Below are 15,082 nucleotides of genomic sequence, written 5' to 3' on the forward strand. Positions count from 1 at the left end.
TGATTGCAAGTTTCTTTTTACACCTTTCTCTCACTTAAGCATCGCAGAAGGTTAAGGTGTAGGTTACTGTGACTTTTACTTTTAAAATGTTTACCCATGTGACTTTTATTTTGCTAGAGCTATTTAATCTTTTTTTCCCCTCCCCTATTCATATGCTTTGTCCCTTCTTCATTTGCTTGGTTACATGAATCCTACTATCCCCTCACAAAGGGAAGCCACCATGAAGCCCCTCTGATTTTTAATCAATTTAAATTTTTCTTTATGGTCTCAAGGGACCATTATGCAAGATATTAGTTTGATTCACTGAAGGGATATTCCTTTCCTATATTTATTTTACATTCCTTGCCTTCTGTCATTCATTCACATATTTCACCCCTCCTAATTCTTTTTTTACCTACAAAGATGTGGATGATGTAGGTCTTTCATGCCTGTTCTGTATGTGTGTCTATATCAGATCATTTGTTAAAGGAAAAACGTTTGGCTAAACAAGAATAATGTTGTAATAAGGGTGGAGTACATTTCTTGTTTTTAAAAGTTCCTTCCAAGATTTTCATCTTCGTTTTTACTTCAAATGTTTAGCCAAAGAAACAAAATAAACAGAAAATCCCAGAGGGTAAAATTGGTGTAAAACACCAGCAATATTTTTTTGTCTTTGCTAGATACAGACTGGTTCTTAACTGAATTTAAAAAACAGGTCTCTTCAGTGTCCACTATTTATAATCTTTCCTTGCTTTTTTCATTAAGATTTAAAACCACAGTGACTGTGGGAAAAAACAAATCCAAAGCGGGCCAGATCCTTCAGCGTGTTGCGTTGTCTTTATACCACATTCTCTGTGTCTACACCAGTGATTACACATGACCTTAAGGTCACCCTAAAGCCCGGTCTCACTAAAAAATCTGCAGGGCAAACCCCATGTAACCCTTCCTCAGCAGTCCTTGCTGTACCTGCAGGCTCTGTGGCAACCAGGCAGCAATAGATTTCCGTTCAGTCCCTTTGGAAAACATGCACGTGTGTACAGGCACAGAGCACTGCAAGTCCATCAATAGCAAGCCCACCTCAAGTTTGCTGTTTGTGTTCCTGTGGCACAGATAAGCCTAGACAGACAGACCAGAAGCCCACAATTGGTTTCCTAGGAGGCCTGAGTAAGGGAATCTTGGAGATACCTTGTTGCCGTGCTCTAAGAGTGAGAATCAGAATGTGGCTGGCCTTTATGAAACTTGGGGATTTAACAGAGAAAGGAAGCCATGTGGCTGGGCTAATTACCCTGAGTTCAACCTCGTTACTGGTTCTCAGCAGCAAAAAACCTGGACCTTACAGTGCCTTTACTGTTCAGAGAAGACTTGTTCTGCTGCAGAGGCAAAACTTGCAGTGGTCCACAGTCTGTGTGCCATTTTTTTTCCATCTGCAGTGTATCAGTGAAAAGGAGAAGGAATTAGCTGAACAGGGACACTGGTGGAGTCATCTCTGAAATATGCTACTCTGTGACTTTAAACGTTGGCCTCATGTGGCCATTGCTAGTTGGGGAGCTTTTCTCAGGAATGTTTACTGAAAGAGCACATTTTAAACTAATAGGGAGGAATACTTGCCAAGTGGAAGCATTCTTACCCATATCTTGTGACTAATGCATCCAATCAAAGCAGTTCAGTTTTCCAGTCTTGGATAATGAAACCAGATGCTCTTGAATAAACTACAGAATATTGCAAAACAATTTTTCTGTTTAATTAAAATGATAAACACTTTCTATTAATACAGAATGCACCCACAAGAAGAAAGGTGGGATTTGGCTGCCAAATTATTTGTTATAGAACATTTGCTGTGTTTCAGACTGCAAGGTGGTCATTTGTGACGCTGCCATATTATTTTAGAACAAACATAAAAGGTTTGCCGAACATAAAAGCTAAGAAAAAAGGAACATCTGTCTTCCTACGATACCTGGCAATTTGTCTGCTGGACCTAGGTAAGAGATTACATCCACATTGTTTAAATTATTTTTCAAATGCCAAATAGTAAACCTGAAAGATTTTTGGCTTCTAAACAAAAGACCAAGGGGAAAGGTTGTGACCATTTCTCAGGGAAAAATAATGATCATGTTTTGTATAGCAATTTCATAAATATACCTAAGAAGATCAAATTTACCTAAATCTTTTGCACAGAACGGCTTGCACAATTTTGGAGATTTGGTTGATTGTTTCTTTGTAGTATATGGTATGATAATAAACAGAAATTGTGTGGTTAGTTCTTTTTCTGAATGTCAAATGGAGAGGGTTTAATTTCCTTTAAATACTATGCAACAGAAGAAGGGAAATGTGAAATATACCATACACTGCCAAGTGGTCATATTAGGTTTTCTATTGATAACTATTTTGATTAGTAAAATAATATTTAACTGAATGAATTAGCCTTTCTTGCTGCCTACCATCAAACTGTAAATGTTTTCAAATCACATAGAAATTTATTTGCTGATGCTTTTAGATGTTTTGCTTTCATTCAATAAGTTGATTGCTTTGGTAAGTAATAATGTAAGGGTGTGGAGTTGTTAGATGTGACTTAATACCTAAGTTATATGCTATCGTTTCTGTTTCCTGGCTGAATAACTGTACGTCCTAGCTAGACAGTCTTGAGAAAAAACTATATGCAAAGAAAGAGTTAGGTATGGCAGTACCTCACTTGTAGGTGGCTACAACAGAATACGCAGTTGTCTGCTTGACACATATCTTCTTGTACTATCAATTCTTAATCCTTCTAGAGTACTTCCTTCCACTTATTATTCCCCTTCTGCCATGTCTGCCCTGTTGTCTGCCTGGCAACGCAGTTAATCCGTATTGTCTAGGCCCAGTTCTTTATTCCCATTCTTCCAAATCCTTGGAAGATAAGCTTGAGCAAAATTGTCCCTCAACCTTTCTGTTTTATGCCACAGTTTTCCCAAATCTGCACAAATATGTCTGCACCACCTCATACCTGTCTAAAGTTCTTTATACTACTTCACTAACTGCTTTGTGGCCAATCTGGTTGGAGCACTCCTTGCTAAAAAGAAGCACTGCCCCTTCTCACGATATTCATGCAGTTACCCTGCCACATTCTTGTGACTCTTGGCTTGGCATTGCACAAGAGAAGGAGGATGAGTATGCAACATAAATGGCCTTATGGGACCGAGATGCTTCTGGGTGGATAAAGAGGAGAGGTTTAAGTCCTAAAGAGGACCTACAAGTAAATTTTTTGAGTAACAGATTTTGACTTATATGTGTACATCCTGCGAAAGTCCTGCTTTGGAATGGAGGATGGAAATGTGTTGTTCAGCATGTTCTTGACACATTGATGTTAATAAACATCAGACCTGTAAGTGTTATTAGCCCACAGATACTCATGTAACATCGCCGTCCTCCTAGTTGCGTGCAAATCTGAATGGAAGATGTGATGGTAGAGAAATGATTAAATAGCTTTAGATGTAATTTTCTCTGTTCCCAGGGTCTTTGACCTTGAGAGAAAGTTAGAGTAGTGAAGAAGCAATAAAGTATTGTCAGCTGGCCATTGGTCCAATTTCCACATAGCAGTGGACAGCCATCTTCAAATGCACACAAAGATGGACATAAATTACTGTTCCATTTTTTACAACTGCCTGCAGATATCTGTTTTGGATTTGAAATGCCTAAAAAATATCTCTGCTACGAATGAAAATGTGAAACAGAACTGCTATGTGCACACTTATTAATTTAATTTTTGAAATCATGATGTTTATAGCATTTATAATCTATGCACAGATGGGTTAATCCAAATTTAGATGGGAGACTCCTGTGCACGTTTGTTTGTTTTTATCATAATCCAGTCATCTGCCTCACAAGGAGAGTCACTTTAGAATTCAGCAGGTGGGAGATATGAAATCTGGAGTCTGATGTTCCTTTATGACATCTGCAGTGCTTCTGCGTATAAAGAAAAGAAGTCACCCAAATGTATCTGAACTTCATTTAAAAAATAAAAAGCTACACTTAAAAGCTCTAAGAAGTGCAGAATACAGTGGCAAAATTAAAAGACAGGCAAACTTAAAGAGACGGTCTTCATTTAAGAAAACAAAAACAAGCTTACAGTCAGCATGTGGTTACCCCTGAATATAACACTCTATCCATCTCTTACTCCCTGTCATTAAGTGGTAGTGCTTTTCCCCCCACTCCCATTCCAGTCATGCCATAGTTAAATTAGGCAGCCGTTTCCAGCTTGCAATATTCTGGTAGAGAGTTAACAACATTGCTGACAAGGAACACTTGAAAATCATTAAAATTTATGACAAATTAAGGGAGTCAGTGCAACCAGTGAAGACTATAATTTTATTTTTAGTTGCAGCCACTGATTTCTTGCGATGGACGTGGTAGACAAGGGTAGCAAATTATTCCCCCAGAGTTATTTAGCAGCAAAATCTCAGTCCGATGAGAAGGCCTTTTGAAGATCCACAAAACTCTTAACAGAAGGCTACATACCACTTATATGGAGTTATTGGAAAATGATTCACATTTCAGATGTATCAGGATGCAAAGGGAATCTATAGATGTGTACGCAACATAGCTTATATATTGCTTTTCTGGAAATGTCTTAAACGATACTCTATGGGACAGATTGCTTCGTATGAATAATGACAGCTTTCAAATTTAAGGCAGTAGTGAATTTAACATGGCCTAAAGTAATGGAATTAGTATTAGCAATGTGAGCAGCAGTGAGGAATATTGCAAGATTTGTACTCAGGACAGAAGGGAAAACAAACTGGCTTAGTAAAAAAAATGCAAAGCACGCTGGAAGAGTCTCAAGCTCACAAAGGATTTTTCTGCTCTGGAAAGGCTACCTCACTTTAGGTGAGTATGTATATTTTAAGTGGCCTCATGTCAGAAATGCCTCAAGATTAGGCACTCAGGCAGAAAATGCAAAGCAGTCCATCAATCATCTCAAATCAATGAGGTGGAGTCCAGAAGACGGTAGGAAAGGGAAAGAGTAAAGAACTTTCTTATCCTGGGGAAAGACATATATGCCTGAAAGGAAAGGGAAAATAGAATCTTGCTAACTAGTGACACAGATAAATAATTAGATACCCAAGATGTGACATTACACGTTTATGTATCAGTATACATGGAGTATATAAATTAGCCATGCATAGCAGGGCTGATCCTGGTCACAACTGTAGTACTGATTAAAAAGCTATATAAAATAAATGCTAAAATATAAACCTTAAAATATATAATAAAATAAAAACCTAAAGAATAAAAAGACCAGAGTCTTATCTAGTGCTTGTGTCCAAGGGACCAATGTAAATAACTTGGGTAGAAGGTTGCTTGTAAGAAATGAAATTGAAACTGGGGTAAACCTTCAAATAAGGTTCTACCACACATCGAAGATGCACAGAATGCTGTTGTTGAAAGGGGTTAATGAGTTGTAAAGATCAAGATCTATATCTAGGCCAAAACATATGAATACAAAACGGGCTCTTAACATCCTCAGAGAAAAACCTGAGGTTAAATTAGAGAGTCTAGATGATAGGCCAACATCATTTCACCATTGTAATACTCTGAATGAACCTTGTCTATCATTAAGCCAGACAAAACTATCCACATCTGAAGGGGCTACATAAAAGCTAGTGACTAATGTCTCCATGTTAGATAATTACTTTATGTGTACAGAGAGAGGACTTGCCAATAGAGTTAGTTGAAAGATGATCGTAAGAAAGATATGGTTTAGACATTCACAAAGGTTTGTTTCTATTGACGTAGTAAATTGCCAAGTGAACTGTAATAATCTTCCATAATTTTCTAGAAAGGTGATTTAGCAAGTGCTGTGTATATCCTTACCTCAGGCAGGGGTAATACTGATAAGCCAAGGAGGGTACTTCAAAAACATAAGCAATGGGGCCTCCTGTAGAACAAAACACAGACTTAAACTGCAATTATGGATCTGGATGGCAGCAGAACAGGCAAAGAGGTAGTCCTTCTTGCAGAAGACACAGGATGAACAGTGAAAGGATTCAGATTTCCCAAACATAATATCTAAAAGCATGTGTGCATTCATTTAATTTTTATCACCATGTTTTCTCCTTGTGCTTTAGAAGTTTCAAATGATTTACATTGCTTGCTAAGAACAAGAGACACGCCTGGTACTGAGAAAGAGAACCAAGTGTTTTGGAGCTTCCCAGGCCCTCCATACTATTTATTTATTTTGAGCAACAATTTATCTGTAATGTAAGAGAAGGGATAGTTCTGACCCATAATGTGACGGCCACTGAGGAATAATCAACTGGCAGGATAGAGTTACTGCCGGTTGGAGACAGAAAGTCTAACTGTTATCTTTGGACTTAGAAGTGCCTCAATAATTACATGGGAAGTCTCTTTACCATTTGGACAGATCACAAACCACTTGTGGGTTTTGCTAGTGAAAGTCAGTGCCAGCCATCGCAGCTGTCTGGCTGTAGCATCGGGCTTTGACCGAAGCCTTCAAAACATTCGTTAGAGTGCCATGAACAACTGCCGTTACCACAACAATATGGGAATTTGGAGTGCCTATGTTATTTGTGAAATACCTGAGGTAGATGCTGATGAAGGCTTTCCAAATAAGGAAGGCTTCCTGAAGAAACCTTGAAGATGGGCCTTTTTTCTGAGGGAAGATCATTTTATCTCCTGGGCTAGGGTAAATAATTTAAACACATTCCAAGTGGAATGAATTTGGGAGATTTAAGAGCAAAGGACTAGAAGAACACTACCATCACCATATCTAGCGAGGAAGAAACAAAATCCCAGTCACATTATCAGAAGCATGGTCTGTTAATCCTTGCATAAGTCCTTGGCTTGTGTCTGTATTTAGTGGCTGAACAGAGATGATACTGCATGGTCAGAAATGGACACTGAGACATCACCATGGCTATTGGTGAAAAGCAGAGACAGATATCAACTATACACAAGTTTGTTCAAGAAGACCAAATCTTGAGTTTAAATTTATATGCTGTTACCCATATTGCCCAACTGTAGCTGACTGTCTATTAGAGCCTGTGAAGAAGACATAAAGGATGCAGTTAATGGGAGGTTAGGAGATCTGGCTGAAATTTTTCTGAAATGCAGAAGATGGGAAAAAAAAACAGTTGTATTTAATCCAGACAGCATGGAGGAGCATTAGGGCACTGTGATTCCAGTAAGCACTACAAAACCCAAAGCCGCAAGTATCATGCCAAAGACAGAGAACTGGACTCAAAGGCCTTGTTTATACCATCATTTCCAGTCCCTAGCAGCAGATTTCAGCTATTATCCTAAATCAAATCCAAACTTAGCTATTCAGAAGTATACATCAGTGATGTAAATAAAAAGTGGCTGGATGAATTTAAGTGCTCAAAATGGTGTTATCTGGGCTACTCAGAGTATTTTCAGTATGGGCATTTTCCATCTCTTGCTTTTGTCTTGTTTATTCTGCAGGAATTCTTCTCCCCATCTATGTTTGAAATGAAGTGACCGGGTCCAATGTGAAGTATTGTGAATAGACAGTCACCCTTACGTTTCCAGTCCTGTTTTTTTGAAGTAGAGAGATCTGGTTTGCTCAAATAAGACCTGGAAAAACAGCAAGTCCCTGGTGGTCCTAAACAAACCTTTAAACCACTTAAGATTTTGCACATCATTAAGTATGCATCATTTTCCATTTATAAAGTATTGCTTGATCTGCTCATCCATACTGTGTGGGGGATTAGGAAGCACACATGTTTGTATACGTGCCCATGAACATTACTTGCTTGCCTTTTCCTGCATGTGTAAGAGCTAGATCAGAAATGCTTGAGGACCCTGGTGGTCACTGCATGCCTCACAGGAACCCCCAAAAGCCTGCTTAAATTCCATCTTCTCAGGGCTGTTGGACGGAAGCATACAGTTGTTGGTTTGGAGCTTTTTTCTTGTCCCATTGATCTCAGGCCTGCAAGCATAGTAGAAAGGAATCAAGAAGCTAGTCATGGATAAGAAGCTTCCTGGAAGAAAAAAAGATGCTTAACTTTTGAGAGGAAAGGGGAGTAGAATAGATATCGGTTTAGAAAATGAATAATGATCTAGGCCTTTAAAGATTTTTTAAGATATAACATCTTTTTTTTTTTTTTAGTCTTCTTTCTCTCTATTAAAAAGAGGACTGAATAGTAGAACTTGTTGATTTCGTGGTTCTGTTCAGCTTTCTTTTTCACTTTGTGTCCCTAGGCCTTGAGCTTTTAAAAGACTTCCCACGGGCAAGAAATGTGTAAAGGTAACATTACTGCAAAAACAGTGAAGTTCTGCACTTAAACAGAGAGAGGGATGTTTTCCTAAGCCACAGAGTTTGCATCTGCTACATAGCCGAGCTGTTAGAGAGCAATTTGGCTCTTAGGCGTGTATGTGTGTGCATGTTGTGCATGTGCGAGAAGGAGCCGCTACTTGGCAACCACCCCCTCCTATTGCTGGCGGTCTGACCGTAATGTCACTGCTCGCCCTCCTCCTACACTCGCTCGGCCACAGTACGTGACCCGCAGCCACCTCTGGACACACGCAGGATGTGCGTGGCAGCTGGAGGATACTGAGCCGTCAACTTCCAGGCTGATCTCTGGCAGCAGCAGCACACGGGCTTGCTGCTAGGTCTCTTGCCGGCCTCTCATATGGCACGTTGCCCATTTCCCGAGAGCTGTCTGCAGCTGCCTAGCGCAGGCTCAGGCTGCAGAGGCCTCTCTCGTTTCTGGATGATGAGCTCCTTAGATTCCCTTTGGACTGGAAGAAATCTTCATCCCCAGTTGCCGCTGTTGTTGGAGTAAAAGGAAGTACAGCCTGCGAGAACCACTCTGAGAGAAGGGGCTGTTTTCCCATGTGTTCACCTACTTAGGTGCTGCTTAACATTGGTATAGACACTTAGCATTGTGTTGTTGATTCTGACTGACACTAAATTGCTAAGGTTTCTTCTCTACAGACTACAACGTCTTTTCTTAGTGAGTTTATTTATTTATTTATTGCTATCAAACTTATGGTGCCAAGTCCTTGCTGGATCTAAGTGGCCTCCAGCTTTTTTTTTTTTTTTTTAACACTGATGGTCCAGCTAAGTAAAGCTTCCATCACTCTCGGGCTGCATTCGCATTATTCTGAGAGGCATGACTGTGTGAAATTGAAAATACTAAAGCAGATCAGATTGACCCAGTGTCCACTCAAGTCAACAGAAAACATTAAACCAAGTTCATTTTGAATCAAGACTCAAATGCAAGGAACCGTGACTCCTACTCTTTGAGTTCCCCAGTTTAGAGGCTTTTAACATCTGGCTGACCTGATGTTAATGTAATAAGCCACAAAGATGATTACCTTCCTTGTCGAACAGTCTCTGTGGTTTATGTTTAAAGAGCTCTAGAAACAACAGCATTGATTTTTTAACTGCCCACTGTTTAGCGATGGCCCAGAAAACTCTCGTTTGAAAATCAGAAGGCATAAGGAACTTTTATTTTCCTGTTTGAGTACATTCAGACATTTTTTCCTTAAAAAATGGTTAGACAAGCCAAAGTAAACTAAAGCGCCAAAGCAAAATACGAGTTTCTTATTACCGCGTTCTCCCATGAACTTATTTATTCATGATATCTTCAGCAGGAATAATAATTAAGAAATGTCTTCTCTTCTAGCTTTGTTACAAACATCTTGGGTAACACTGTAGGCTTTCATTAAAAGAAAGCTGTCCTTTCAGCTTTTTGCTCTGCTCTTTTTTTGCTGTATACTAAAACCTGCCTGTAAGACCCCCACTGGGACTGGGAAAATAAGTATCCTTTGTAGGCAGGTGGTCTTTCCTTGAGCATTTTCTGATTAGAAACACATGTTTGTGAGTGTGAGGAGGCTTCTGTAATGGGAGAGTAAAGCAGAGGCCAAGGAACTGGTTGAGCTGCACAGGCAATGCAGTTGAAGCAGATCAGGTTTGTAGTGGCGTTATTCTGCACCTCTTAACGCGTTTATTTTTAATTTGATCTGTTGCAGTTCTCTGCTAAACACTGTACATTATATTGATAGCTGACAGGTTTTGAAGTGGCCAGAGCATGTGCCCTCACCATGAAAATGCTGGATACAAGGATACTATTGCAGAGGCATGCGTCAGCAAGGTGGACTGATGCTCCAGGAGCCTTTGTTTTTCTCTTTGCTTTCCTAAAACACAGTGCCCCTATCAGTGTGGTTGATTTTCTTAAGTGGGAAAGACATTTGAGATTGTCTCAAAGCACCAGGGCACAGGGGAGCTCTCAGGAACCCCGTGAACAGGGTCATGCACCAGGGGAACATGAGGAGGGGCAGAGGAGCCTCTGCTTGTTCCCGCACTGCTACTGCTGTCACCTGCTGCTCTTCATCACCTTCCCACCCTGAACAGCCTTCTCCCGCTGCTCAGAGGCATCGTCACCGTCACGGCATTTACTAGCACTAAGAGTAATTGGAAGGAGCTGTAAGTTGTGGGGAGGGAGAGCACTGCCGCTGTAAGTGGCCAGAGGCAGCTGTGATGAGCCAGGGGAAAGCACTCATGGGCTAAAAGGTGTTGAGTGGAAGTAGGAACTAACGAGGAGCACGTCACACAGGGACTGCAGCTTATAGCTCTGTGTCTAAGGTCTTCAATGAAACAATATGAGTTCTTGGCATTCCTCCCCCTTCAGTCTTTCTTACTTCAAAAATCAGGTTAAAACATTTGAGTAGTTCTAGTCCTCAAGTGCCTTTCCTTTGTGTGCCAGAGACAGACAAGCTTTCCTGTAGTTCATCAGGAAAGGATCAGGGAGTGCCCTCACTCACTGCTGCATAGAAAACCATGTGATGATCCCTGAGAAGTCAGAGACACACATTCTTTCAAAAGGCATTTGTTTGCTAATACAGTGAAGAACAGATACGTTGATATATTGGTGGTCAAGCTCAGGAGCCAACAACTCAGCCAAAGACGGATAACTTCATAGCTTTCTGCATTCTGCTGCTCCGGAGCTGACTCTGAGATGTACAGACCATGAAGCACTGCTCTCCACTGCCTGGCAATGTTTCTCAAGGCCATTTAAAAACTAAAAATCAGTGGAACCTCCTGGATTTTGGCTCTGTACCATCTTGTCCTGGGTGTTATGTTTGCGAGACATACGAGTTAGTTATTTTCCCTTACACCAGCTGAGGAACCCTCTTTGGCAGATGAATTCTTAGTTGTCCCTAATGTGCCAATATCTATCCTATATCCATTACTGGACCTGCACAAAGTACATAGTTCAGGGGAGAAAATGCATCCCAATGTCAAACAGATAAGTTTTAAGTGACCAATAATAAAATATTAGTAATCCAAATAATCATAATAAGATGCTGTGTACGCTCTTCATGGAAATGGCACATTCGTTAAGTTCACTCAAGGATAGGATATTTTGTTGTAGTCAGTAGCAAAACTCCCATTGACTTCAGTGGGAACAGAACCAAACCCCTTGCCTGCACTACCAGACAGTTACAGCCATTTATTAATAAAGTCCTGGTGCAGCTGGGATGATGACACATTTTTGTTGCATTGCCTGGAATAAAGTAATAATAAGCTAAGAAAATTTTACTTTGGATTCTCAAATCAAATGGGCTTTTTCATTTTGTTTTGTTGCATGTTTGCAGGATCTACTCACTGATAAAGAGGTTAGTTTCCATTCCATCACACAGCAAAATATACTAAAAGATTGACAGACTCTTGGTGAGTCATGAAATTTCAGTGGAGCTGACCAAAATGTTCCTCATAAAACAGCACAAGCTTTAACAGCACCTGTTAAAACTAGACTCGCAGCTACACAAAGAATCCAGTGGAACAAATTTAGGAACGTGCCAGAATTTTCATGGCTGGTTTGACTCTGAAGAAAAGGCTTAAAATCCTTTTGCAACACAATCTATTTGTTGATTTAAGGCCAGTCTGGAGAACGTATTTAGGCATTTAATGATGCAAATAGATGCGCTGTGAGATTTTGTAAAATGTCCAGCTCTCCTAACTGAGGATACTCAAAAAATACTTTAACCACTTTCCTTCAAAGTTTGGAGAAACAGTCGTCTTGGCTTTCTGAGTATCTCTGGCAACTGTGAGGCCAAACCACGTTTCCAAGCCAAACAGTGTCTTATATGGAAAGCTAGTAGCCACCTTAGTGCTGGAAAGGATTTGCTAACATAAACAGTGACTTGGAGATATTTCCTGTAAATGAAAAAGAAGATATGTCAGCTTGACATCCACATAATATATCCACAGTACATTATGTATTATTTGTAAAACTGATTTGCTTTTATGTGCAGTTATTCCAATTATTTCTCAATGAAGATGCACACATCACACAAATTGATACAAGACTTGCAAAAACTGAAGTGATTGCAAAGTTTTTGTTTCACAGGTGCAGTTAATTGCTTGAGCATAGGAATTCAGCTGAAACAGGAAAACGCAGTCTGCATTTGCAGGCATTTTCTTTAATTATGTGATGTTTTGCATCTCTTGCAAAGAATCAAGCAACAGCCTGCGCATCTTTGTTGGACCTCACAGGCTTTTTTGGAACTAGATATTATTTTGTACTATAAAAAAGCAGGTGTTTAATTTGCAAACACTAAACGGATGGTTTATGCATTTATAAACATAGACCTCCTGCGAGAGATGCGCAGAAATTGAGGTTTGGTTCATATGCATCCCATAATTTACGCCCTTGCAGCAAGGAAAATATAAACAGGATCTTCTTCTCCCACCATGATCAACATCGCTGCCAGATACAGACAGTTTTGGATGGTGTTTCTGGATAATCTTGAAATTCCATCTGCCTGCAGGAGGACTTCCTGACCCGCAGGGTGAATCTTATTAACACCGAGTTCTTACGAAAGCAACAACCAAAACCAAACCAACCCTAAGCAAAACACAAATGCCTCTCTGTCTGCAAGACAGGTGGAATTATAAGTCTCTGAGACTTTAGCATAATGAAGATGATTAAATACAGCTAACAAATAAGAAACAATCTTGCACCTACAGGTAGGAGCTGAGTATCGTTTCCCCATTTCCCTGAATTAGAAAGTCTTGCTGCAGGCATTATTACAATAATATTGTAATTAACAACAATTAATACAACAACAATGATGGCAGTAAACAATTAATGTTCATGAGAGCCCTCAGAGGCAAATAGGTGAATATTACACGAGAAAACTTAGCTGGGGAGAAAAGGCTCTCCCTCCCTCACCATCCAGTTGGCACCATCCTTTGCAGCACATAATGCACGGCGCATGGGTGGGGTGGCTGCTCGTAGAAGATCACGCTATTCCCCATCCTCACTGAGGTTGCATCTAGCCCCTAATGTTACCTCAAAGATGAAAACTGGGCGTTTTTGCTTGCACAAGCCTAGAAAGAGTCAGAATCAGACCCGAGATGAGATCTCATCAGTCATTCCTAATCTCAGGCCTAAGTCACAGGACCCACATTGTGGGCGCTGGGACAGACTCCACGGAATTCAATATGAACCTTGAATTAGGACCCACTCTGGTTTAAGAATGAACTTAGTGACAGAGATATGAATAAACCAAAGCCTTTGACTCCAATGTCTTGTTCATTGGACTGCCCAGGAGACTTCAGTCTCTGTCAGACCGTATTCCAGCTAAAAGAAATTGAGCCTAGAAGTGAGCTTTGGCAATTATCCTCTGTAGTAAAAAAGACGCAATGTCAATGGTTAATTTATCCACCACACAGAAAATTGTTATGCGAACTGGTCCCTATGCTCTCAGGTCTGAAGAAGCGTATAAATAGCTTGGTGTAGTATTTTATTATTTTAATTCTTTTTTTTTTTTTCTTTTGCATTTTAAAACACTTAAATTAGCAGGCAAATAGTACACAAAGTTAATTAGGGATGATATTACTTGCTTCTTAACAAATGACCCTCTCTATTTCCTGTACCTACTGAAAATACTAAAAAACATTGAAATCTCATTACACCAGGATTTGGTAATATCGTAATGAGAAAAATATTAAATACATGGCAGAAAAAGGAAGAACCTGCAGTAAGTTTGCTACCATGACAGTGAACAACAGAATCATTGAATAATCTATTCTGTCTGCAGGGGCGGTCTGGAGGGCATCTGGTCTCAGCCCTTGCTCGCAGCAGGGTCAGCTTCGGAGCTGTCTTGGCTCGCTCAGGGCCTTGGCCAGCTGAGTGGTGAGCATCTCCGAGGATGGAGACTCCACCATGTCTCTGGACACCTGTTACAATGCTACATACATGTTTCCTTGTAAGTACAGTAAGTTCACAAGTGAATGGAATTTCAGTGAAAACGTTTCAAGAACAATTGGAAGCTCAGAAATAAAGTTAATTTAATGCTGCAGTGATTGCTTACAGGGCTGGAAAAGTCTTTAAGCAACACTACCAGTGCTATGACTCAATAACACAGAAAAACACCCCATAGTCTGGATTTCACTGCTGATGTGAGTACAGGTTGTGGCAGCTGGAAGGTCAACCATTCGTTTTCCCCCCTCCTCCTTCTCCCCTAGAAAGTGCAATGGTTGGAATTTAGAAATGCTTAGTGGTTTGTTGGGTCCTTCAAAGGAAGAGCCTCTGCCAATTTTTTAACTCAGACCGTCTATGGCTTTTACTGTAAATTGCCCAATTTGCAGAAAATCCTGAGTGCTCACAAGTATCAATGATGTAGGAGTGGCAGATATTTGGCCCATTTGAAAGCCTGGCATTATTTCTAGTTGGGTGACTTTGCCTGAATTCATGGGTTAGCCTACACTACAGATAGAAATCAGGGATCAAAAGTATGGGATATCTTTTCAGTCAGTAAAGGGAAAAAAAAATATAGAAAAGTATTTCTGAATGTAATGACCCAAAGAATCCAACTTAGTATAAACATACATCAAAACATGTGGTGGTTCTTCAGAGCAGGAGGATGAAAGGGTCAGTCTTCAGATGCCAGGGTGCAAGCACGTAGATATTTTCGTATTCAACTAATTCACAGTTAACAGCATGTGGTGCTGTTACATTGCAGCAAAAGATTTTCAGGAGTCCCTAGATATTATTCCTTTTTTTTTTTTTTATAATTTCCTCAGATCAATACACGGCAACAAACGTATGGTCTATACAGAAATGCAGCAGTCCTG

The sequence above is a fragment of the Larus michahellis genome, chromosome 3 (genome assembly GCF_964199755.1).
Source record: "Larus michahellis chromosome 3, bLarMic1.1, whole genome shotgun sequence".
In the NCBI taxonomy this organism is placed as follows: domain Eukaryota; kingdom Metazoa; phylum Chordata; class Aves; order Charadriiformes; family Laridae; genus Larus; species Larus michahellis.